The sequence below is a fragment of the Petaurus breviceps genome, unplaced genomic scaffold (genome assembly GCF_028583685.1).
Source record: "Petaurus breviceps papuanus isolate PSGF00001 unplaced genomic scaffold, PetGlider_PUasm1.0 186, whole genome shotgun sequence".
Taxonomy (NCBI): Eukaryota; Metazoa; Chordata; class Mammalia; order Diprotodontia; family Petauridae; genus Petaurus; species Petaurus breviceps.
In genome coordinates this window covers 1,319,937-1,330,281 of record NW_027185798.1, presented here as the reverse complement: position 1 = coordinate 1,330,281, position 10,345 = coordinate 1,319,937, and the positions used below count along the sequence as shown (strand labels likewise).

General features: G+C 44.9%; 1 long non-coding RNA gene across 1 annotated transcript in view; it reads right to left on the bottom strand.

Annotated features, from left to right (window-relative positions):
* LOC138162305 (uncharacterized) overlaps window positions 1-9,084 on the bottom strand; it is a 38,948-nt gene extending 29,864 nt beyond the window's left edge. Inside the window, exon 1 of the long non-coding RNA XR_011168589.1 lies at window positions 7,672-9,084. This is a non-coding gene — a long non-coding RNA (uncharacterized lncRNA). The remainder of the gene's footprint in view (window positions 1-7,671) is intronic.
* Window positions 9,085-10,345: the final 1,261 nt, after the last annotated feature.

Genomic DNA, 10,345 nt, shown 5'->3' with positions numbered 1-10,345 from the left:
AGAAAGAAAGAAAGAAAGAAAGAAATTAAGAGAGAAAGAGAGAAAGAAAGAAAGAAAGGAAAGAAAGAAAGAAAGAAAGAAAGAAAGAAAGAAAGAAAGAAAGAAAGAAAGAAAGAAAGAAAGAAAGAAAGAAAGAAAGAAAGAAAGAAAAGGATAGGGGCAGCAACTGGCATCACAGTTAGAGTATCTGAAGTCAGGAAATTGTTCGGTCATGTCTGACTCTCTGTGAGCCTATTTGGGATTCTCTTGGCAGAGATCCTGGAGCGGCTGGCCATCTCCTTCTCCAGCTCATTTGATAGATGAGAAGGTTGAGGCAAACAGGGTAAAATGACTCACCCAGGGTCACACACTTGGGAAGTGTCCAAGGCCAGATTTGACCGAGGAAGGGGAATCTTCCTGACTCCAGGCCTGACACCTTATCCACTTGCACCAGTGCTGCGCTGGGAAATAATGGCACCTCTCAGGGTTGTTGTGACGACAAAATGAAATAATTGCCAAGCACTTTATGTGCCATAAAGCACTGCATAAAGCTCGCTATTATTATCAATGAAATTCTTAAGGATTGTGGGGAGGGATAAGTAATTCACCAGGTGCCAGAGTCATCATCTGAAAGGAAGCGTTTCAGAAACCTAATAGAGAGGTGAGAGGGTTTACCCCCCTCCCAGCCTCCCCCGGCTTCCCCCCGTCCCTCCCTCTCTTTTGCTACTCCTCCCCAAGACAGCATGTAATCTGATACAGGTTACACATGTACAGTCACGTTAAACATATTTCCACATTTGTCATGTTGTGAAAGAAGAATCAGAACAAAGGGGGAAAACCACACGAAAGAAAAAACCAAAAACATCGAAATAGTCGGCTTCGATCCATTCCGATGCCATAGTTTTTCCTCTGGATGTGGCTAGCATTTTCCATCACAAATCTTTTGGAATTGTCTTGGATCATGAAATTGCTGAGAAGAGCCAAGTCTATCACAGTATAAGAACGAATTTAAAAAATAAAAGAGGGGAAGAAGAAGGAAAAACTCCAACCAAACAAATTTTTAAATCTAATTGAAAAAGTTATGTTGGAAATTTTTTTGAAAAATAATCTAATCAAAAAAAATCAAATTTTATATCTGCATCTGTGGGTGCCTATCTCTGCCAAGGAGCAGTGGCTTCTGTCTTCTCCTATCTCTTCTTGGAGGCCAAGTTTGTTCTTTATCATTTCAAAACATTCTGTTTCGATTTACATCATTGTTGTTACTGACTACAGTTTTCTTAGTTCTGCTTGCTTCACTTTGCATCTATTCCTATGCAAATACTGTCATTCCTTATGGCGATATTTAATTATATTAGCAGGCCACAATTTGTTCAGGCACTTTCTAATAGATATGACTCTCTCTCTCTCTCTCTCTCTCTCTCTCTCTCTCTCTCTCTCTCTCCTTCTCCCCTCCCTCCCTCTCTCCTTCCCTTCCTTCCTTCCTTTCTTTCTTTTGGCTTTCCCTAATTTGGCCACACTGGTAGATGCAGGAGCCCAGTCCCATTAAAGAATTTGGTTTCTGAATGAACCTGCTTGTCTAAGAGGATGCCCTAGACAGTGATGGCACATTCAGCAGAGAGGAGGGCTTGGGGGTTGAGGGAGAAGGTAATGGCTTTTGTCTTAGATGTGCTGAATTTGAGATGCCTGTAAGACATTCAGGTAGAAATGTCCAGTGGGCAGCCCATCCCTTGGCATCATCCTTGTGACTTCAGTATAGATGTTAATGACCAATTTAAAACCCTGGCTTCTCAGTTCCTCCACACCCATGACTTCCCTTTCTGTTCTTATTTCAGGTGAGCACAAATGTGGTCGACACCTTAGGTCTTGACATCTCTCTTCAAGATCTTGAACTAGGAGTCGCTTTTTCCTGTCTGGCCCTCCCCCAGCCTTGCTCTTCCCTCCCCAGTTCTCCCAGTCCATTCAGCCTGTTTCAGCCTCACTCCCCTCCCTTCTTTCTCTCTCTCATTAGCTACTTCAGCGATAGACTCTTCTGCAATAGTGCACCCACTCTGGCCCAGACCAGAATGAGGGTTCAGGCTCAGGATTGGAACAAAATGGAAACACACTCAGATTTAACAAAAGGAGTGAACTTACCAATAGCACAAAAGGAACAGTCAGCCAAGATCTAGCATTGAGCCAGTTGAGGGCAGTGCCCTTGCATCCACATTTTGTACTTAGGCAGAAGCGCATTTCAGGCCTGAGGAATCCCAAACCTTTCACATCCTCAGCTTCCTTACCTAGAAGACCAGGAAGGCCACCCCCTGCAAGAAGTCTCAGAATTACAAGACACTGGAGCGGCTAGCTGGTGCAGTGAATAGAGCATCAGCCTTGGAGTCAGGAGGACCTGAGTTCAAATTTGGCCTCAGACACTTAACACTTACTGGCCGTGTGACCTTGGGCAAGTCACTTAACCCCAATTACTCTGCCTTCCCTACTCCAGAAAGAAAACAAAAGAATTATAAAACACCTCCTGGAGTATTAAAGGAAGAGAAAGAACAGACAGGTGGGATCTCTCCTTTGTAAAGGTCCTCACAGTCAATGGTTCTTTATGCCCTGGGGCCAATAAGAGGCTTGCTTTGTCATCTCAAAGTGCCACACTAACCCCTTTCTTTATTGAACCAAATATGCCCCTGGCCAGATAGGTGGCACAGCAGATAGAGGCTAGTCACGACTTCAGACACTTACTAACTATGTGACCTTGGGTAAGTCACCTAACCCTGTGTGCCTCAGTTTCCCCATCTATAAAGTGAGTTGAAGAAGGAAATGGCAAATCATTTCCATGTCTTTGCCAAGAAAACCCCAAATGGGGTCACGAAAGGTCAGGCATGATTGAAATGACTGGACAACAACAAGGTTTTTTCTCTCCCCTAAATCTTCTATTATCCAGGCTAAGCATCCCCGGCTCTTCCACCACTCACACGGCCCTATCTGAAGGCCCTTCACTATCCCAATTGTTCCTCTCTCTTTAGACACAAGTCACAAGTTATGGCCTTCCCATAAATAAACATATTACTCCAAATGGGCCTCATCTTCATCACTGTGAGCCTCCTAATGCCCCCTAAGATCACATTAACTTTCTTGGAAGCCTCGACGCCCTGATTCCTATTGACCATGACATCCCCCACCCCCAGATCTTTGGAGATGACTTGCTGCCAGCCAAAGGCGCTCCAGAGCAGGGAGAAGGAGCTGGGAATGTTTAGGCTAGAGAAGAGAAGATGCAGAAATGTAATAGCTGTCTTCGTGTTGCCAAGTGATAGAAGGATTGGAATCCAGAGGGCAAACCTGGGAACAAGAGGCTGACCTTACACGGAGGTCAAGATAGTCTAGATAAAAGGAAGAACTTCCCAACAGTCAAGCTCTCCAAAATTCAGTTGGCTTGCCCCAGGAGGAATGGGTGTCTCCTCACTGCAGGTGTCCAAGCAAGGGCCAGGTGACTGCTTGACAGGTGTGCTTTGGGGGGGGGTGGATTTTGTTCAAGTGAGGACCTGGTGGCATGTGAAGGCTGGAACCACTGATTTGGATTTTCATTCTAGAAATGATTTCTGCCCAACACCCAGTCAGTCAACAAGTATGTAGCCGGTGTTGCAGAATCTGTGCCAAGGTGGAGATGCAAAGGAAAACTACGACCCTTGCCTTCATAGAGCTAACATTTTAATAGGGGAGAAAATATGCAAGTAAATGATGTGCATGCAACATATGACCAGTGTAAAGGGGAAGCCCTCTCAGGGGAAAGACGCTGGTGGAGGTGGGGGGCCACCGGCAAAGACGCTGGGGGAGGTAGGGGGGCCACTGGCAAAGACGCTGGGGGAGGTGGGGGGGCCACCGGCAAAGACGCTGGGGAAAGTGGGACTGGAGATGACTCCTGAAAGAAGTAGAGGTGGGGGAGCACTTCAGCCAGTGCAAAGGATGGAGCGGGTAGGTGGGGTGTCGTGTATGGCCTATGGCAAGAAGGCCAGTGTAGCTGGGCTAGAGATTGCATGGGGGAGAGTAAATTGTAAGAAGATTGAAAAGGTAGGAAGGAGTCAGGTTGTGAAATGCCAAAGAAAGGACCTCATCTTTGATCCTGCAACAAATAGAGAACCACCTCTCAAGCTTAATGATTTAGGAAGTGCAGGGGGCAGGGGCAGGGTGTCATGGTCATGGGCAGACCCGTGCTCTGAGAAAATCCCTTTCACAACTAAATGGGGGTGGATTGGAGTGGTAAGAGTCATGAGGGAGAGAGATCAACCAAGCACTGATTATAATAGTTCAAGTGAAAGGTCATGAGGTCCTGAACTAAGGTAGTGTCTATGTAAATGGAGAGAAGGGGTCCTATGTGAGAAATGGTTTAAAGGTAGAAAGGACAAGACTTGGGCATGTTATTAGGCATGTGCGAGAAATGAGAGTAAGTAGGTGATGACACTAAAATTATATGGACCAGTGACTGTGAGGATCATGGTGCCTTTGACAGAAAAAAGGAAATTTGGGGAGAACATTATGAAATGCAAAATGGGTGATTTTTATTACATTAAATTAAAAAGGTTTTGCACAAATAAAAGCAATCTGGGGAGAACGCTTTTCAGAGAAACATTATGAGTTCTCTAGTGGCCAAGCTGAGTGGGAGATGCCTCCAGGACACCGAACTCAAGATGTCATAGGACAGATGGTTGATTTGGAACAAGCTCAGGAGACAGGTTAGAGCTGCATATATGATCTGTGAATCATCTACATAGATGATAATTAAGCCCTTGGAAGGTGATGAGATCACGAAGTGAGACAGAGGGAAAAGAGAAAACCATCTTAGGGAAGACAAAGAGTTAACAGATGGGACTCAGATGCAGATCCAATAAAGGAGACTGAGAAATAGAGGAGAAGGAGAGCCAGGGGCGAGCAGTCACAAAAGCCTGGAGAGGAGAGAGTGTCCAGGAGAAGAGAGTGACCAACAGTGCAGAGAGGTCAATGACAAGGCCATTAAATCTGATCATTGAAAGATCATTTGTAACTTTGTAGAGAAGAGCTAGTTGAATGATGATGTCAGAAGTCAGTTTGAAAAGGGTTTGGGAGTGAGAGAAGAATTAGAGGCAGAACTATGTGTAGATAGCTAACTTTCTCAAGGAGTTCAGCCAAAACAGGGAAGAGAAATCTAGGGTGGTGGCTAGCCAAGATGGCCAGATCCAGTGAAGAATTTTGTAAGGAATGAGGAAGACGTGAATATTTGTGTAGGCCACAAAGAAGGAGCCAATGGATAGGGAGAAATTGAATATTAGAGAGTGGGGATGATAGTAAGGACGGTCTACAGAGAAGACAGAAGGAGATGTGATCAAAAATTCACACAGAGGGGTTTTTCTTGACAAAGCAGACGATTTTCACTTTGTTTTTTGTTTTTACTTTCTTGAGTTTTTTTTCTCTTTTGTTCTGATTCTTCTTTAACAACATGACTAATGTGGAAATACGTTTAACATGGTTGTACATGTATAGCCTATATCAGATTATTTGCTGTCTTGGGAAGGGGGGAAGGGGAAGGAAGGAGGGAGAAAAATTTGGAACTCAAAATCTAATAAAAGTGAATGTTGAAAACTGAAAAGAAAAAAATGGAGTTAATCAATGAGGAATGAGTCCAGGCAGAGTAGCAATGGCTGAATCATACATCAGGCAGAGCCATGTTTGTTCTCCCTGTTGTCATCAGATGGTGTGTTGGCGGGGTTTGGTGTATATTTAGGGTCATGCCAAGGTGTATATATGGGGAGGTTTTTTTGCATGTACCTGGGAGGGAGGGGTTCTGGCCCCTTTGGCTGTCTGGTGAAGCTGAGCCAGGAAGACTGATGTTAAGTCTGTTCAAGGTCCTCACTCAAAGTCCACCCTCATGGCAGATTGTGATATGTCCTGGGAGGTCCAACGCACAGCAGGCAGGAGCAGGATGAGGTATGGAAATAGGACAAATGGCATATTCTCTGCATGCTCCTGTGTGGGGCATGCATGTTAGTTCCCTATAGGCCATTTTGGTTACACCCTTTCTGATAAAAAAGAATCATTTTCCCAGCAGAGAAAATAGGACAATGACTCGGACAGCTTCACCATCCAACGGATCGCCATCCACCCACCATCCTAACCTTTCTTTCTCTTCTCCAATGTCCAATACAACAACCCCAATTTTTTCAAACCTTTTCCTCCTTATCAGAACTGTGTCTTCAGATTTCCGTTCTTGAGAGCTCCCCATTCCTTCTGGGATGAAAATCTTAGTGCCCGGGGTTCTTTCTACCAATAGCTTTCTGTGCCCCTTGAAATCTATTCTCCAAAAATCTCAGGTTTGTGCCAACTTGTGGTCTGTTTTGTGGTTTCTGAATCCCAATCTCAATCTCAAGACACCATTTTCTTAGTCAGCTGTTTATTTCCCAAGTTTGCATTTCTCTCCTGCAGCCCTTCCCTGAATGGGCACCTGTAATGAACCTATCACCTGTGCCCTGTAGTCTTGTCATTATCTTTGGCAATGCTAAGCCCTTCTGACTGGATCATTTTGCCCCTGTGAGTCATCAGAAGTGGTGATTCACATGCCAGATTTGGAGAGGTTCTTTATTTCTGTCCTGGGTATGTGCCCAGGAAGAGAACACACCTCTCTTATCACTGTTGTTGTGAGATTGTTTCAGTCATGTTCAACTCTTCGTGACCTGGCATTTTCCTGGCAGAAATACTAGAATGTTTGCCATTTCCTTCTCCAGCTCATTTTACAGATGAGGAAATTGAGGCAATCAGAGCTAAGTGACTTTCCCAGGGTCACATAGACAGTGTCTGAAGTTATATTTGAACTCAGGAAGATGAGTTTTCCTGACTCCAGCTCCAGCATTCTCTCTGCTGTACCACTTAGCTGCCCTCTCTTTTCACAAGCCAGATAAATAGCTGCCTCAGCATGGAAGCACCAACCACCAGCATGTGTGTCTTCTTCCCCTGACCTTCGCTGAGCATCTGCACACACATCATCACTCCTTAGAAGACAAGGCTGTCTCCTCCAAACATCCATCTCCCTTCTCCTCAGGAAGAACCTTTTGTCTTTGCTTCACTCCTTCCCTTTACCCTCAGCATAACATTCTGCAACCCTCCCTGACACACACATTGATTCTTACCTGTCTCTTCAGCTTTTTTCATTCCTGTTTTCACATCAGAGCCCTTCTCTCTATCTCTCTCTGTCTCTCTGTCTGTCTCTCTGTCTGTCTTTCTCTGTCTCTCTGTCTGTCTGTCTGTCTCTCTCTGTCTCTGTCTCTCTCTGTCTCTGTCTCTCTCTGTCTCTCTGTCTCTGTCTCTCTGTCTCTCTCTCTCTGTCTCTGTCTCTGTCTCTCTCTCTCTCTCACACACACACACACACACATACACACACACCTCCCTTACTGATCTTCCTCCTTCATCTGGAGAAGGAGGAGGCCTTTGTTATACCATCCCTTCCACCTCTTCCAGAAGGGAGCTCCACTTTTACCTTGAGGGTAGGCCAAGGGCAGAGCAGACACAAGCAGAACACACTCCAGGCAGTGGACTAAAAATGTCCCCTCTGCTTCTCACTTGCTGGAAGTGAGCTCTTCAGTCCTTTGTGGTTCTTGTCAAGGGCTCTTGTGGACCCTCACATACACATTTACACACAAACCCCATCTGCTCATATTAGCAACATACACACACATATTTACAAACCTGCGGCTGCATAATGATACTGATGCCTTATGTAGTTGGTCTTTGAGGATCCCACAGCAGCTGGTTACTCAATCATTGAGCAAGGCTTCCTGTTGCTTGCCTAATATGCCTGAGGCACCACAGCAGGCACTGGGGATGCCAGTACAAAGAATGAAATGATCCCCTTTCCTAGGGAGCACCCATTCTAATGGGGCTGGCGGGCCAGAAAGATAGGCAGCATGCATAGGGAGAGATAAATACAAATGCAAAGCAGGGAAACAAGATCATCTGGGAGGGAGGGTGCTAGTACTTGTGGAGGGAAAACAGGAAAAGCTTGAGCTGCCTCTTAAAGGAAGAGAGGAGTTCTGGGAGGGGGGGAGGTGTTCCAGTCAAGGGGGACAGCTTGGCTTCACCAGACAGCTAAAGGGGCCAGAAGCCCCCCTACCCCGGCACATGCAAAAAAAAAATGGGTTCACATGCCACATATACACATTGGCATAGCCCTAAACATACACCAAACCCCACAAACACACCGTCTGATGACAAGAGGGAGAACAGACATGGCTGTGCCTGATATATGATTCAGGAGACAGATGAAGCCCAGCTCTAAGGGACAGCCATACTTGAGGCAGGGCTGGACTAGGTGGCCTCTGAAATTCCTTCCAACCCTCAGGATCAGCTTTGGAGACATGCTTGTTTAGTCCGGGAAGTCTGCACAACCTTCCCCTCCCTTCTCCAGCCTCTTCTTGGTTCTGGGTCCTTTATCTCGGTTCCACTGGAGTTTAAATTCCTTCTCTTCCCCAGGAGAAAGAAGCCTGCGTGTGCTGTTTCTTGGTGTCTCCAATCCTGCCCCCGGGTATGGCTCCTTTCCAGGAGCCAGAACTGTTCCTTTGTATCCCAGCGACTTGCCTGCTGCCTCACTAATGTTTGAAATGCTTGTTTGTACCCCGAAACATGTGTGATCGATTCAGGACATTGGGCTGATCCACAGATGGGGAGGAAGTTGTCCATATGGATGGGAATGAAAGGAAGAAACCAGCAGCGTGATGTTGTAGACCAGGAATCAGAAGACAGTTTCAAAACTCATCTTTGCCCCTTTCCAACTTTGTGAACTTGGACAAGTCAGCAAGTCTGGTTGAGCTTCAGTCTTTCCATTTGGAAAGTGGGAGGGCTGAACAATGTGGCTCACTTCCAGCTCTGAGTTCTACCATCCTAAGTTTCAGGATGTCAAGTAAGTAAGGCATTGTTCAAAGTCTCATTGGTACACATTTCTGACACCTAGCAGCTCCCTGAGCTGGGTGATGGAGATACAAAGGCAAAAAGAAAAAAAGGGAGGCTCCCTTTCCTTCAGTAACTTAAGCTTTACAAAGCACTTTCCTAGAAATAGCCCTGTGAGATGAATTGTGCAGGTGTTGTAAATCTCAATTTACAGATAAGGACACTGAGGGTAATAGAAGGGAAGGGACTTATCCCAAGTCACAAGGCTTGGAAATGTCAGATTGGAGCCCAGGTTTCCCATCTCCAAATCTATCTCATTATACCTCACTGCTTCTTGAGATGAAAAACAATAGAGTCTCTGTTCTTAAGGAGTTCAGAGTCCTATCGGGAAAATAGCACACACACACACACACACACGCAAAGAAATGTGTACAAAGCATAAGTGCATAGGTGAGGTCAAACAGAGAGTCAAGAGACAAAAGAGGTCAGGTTCATCTCTGGCTGTTGGGACCTAGGGAGATTCCAAGTGACACTTACATTAGGACTTTGAGGAAGAGAAAGATTTCAACAGGTGGAGACATAGGGAAGGTCTGTTACCTACAGGTATGGTATCAGTTACACAGATTTTTTTAAAATTATTTTTTATTTGTATATTTATTTTTAAATTTTGAGCTCCAAAATCCTTGCCCTCCCCCAGAACCTCCCCCCACTCACACAGAGTGAGAAGGCAAGCAATATGATTCCCATTATACAGGCATACCTTGGAGATAGTGCGGGTTCAGGTCCAGACCACCACAGTAAAACAAATATTGCAATAAAGCGAATCACATGACTTTTTTTGTTTCCCTGTGCATATAAAAGTACATTTATAGTATACTGTAGTCTATTAAGTATGCAATAGTATTATGTCTAAAGAAAATAATGTACATACCTCATTTAAAAATACTTTATTGCTAAAAAATGCTAACCATCATCTGAGCCTTCAGAGAGCTGTAATCTTTCTGGCGGTGGAAGGTCTTCCCTCGATGTTTATGGCTGCTGACTGATCAGGGTGGCCCAGGTTGCTGAAGGCTGAAGTGACTGTAACAATTTCTTAAAATAAGACAACAGTGAAATCTGCCACAATGATGGCCTCAACCTTTCACTTGAACACTTAGAGACCATTGTAGGGTTTTTATTGTCCTAATTTCAATAATGTTGTGTCTCAGGGAACAGGGAGGCCTGAAGAGAGGGAAAGAGAAGAGGGAATGGTGGGTTGGTGGAGCAGTCAGAACACACACATGATTTCTTGATTAAATTTACTCTCTTAATGTGAGCATGGTTTGTGCTGCCCCCCAAAAATTCCCATCAAAAATCACCAATTACAGATCACCGTAACAGACATAATAATAATGAAAAAGTCTGAAATGTTGTGGGAATTACCAAAATGTGACACAGACACACAGCATGAGCACACGTTATTGGGAAAATGACACCA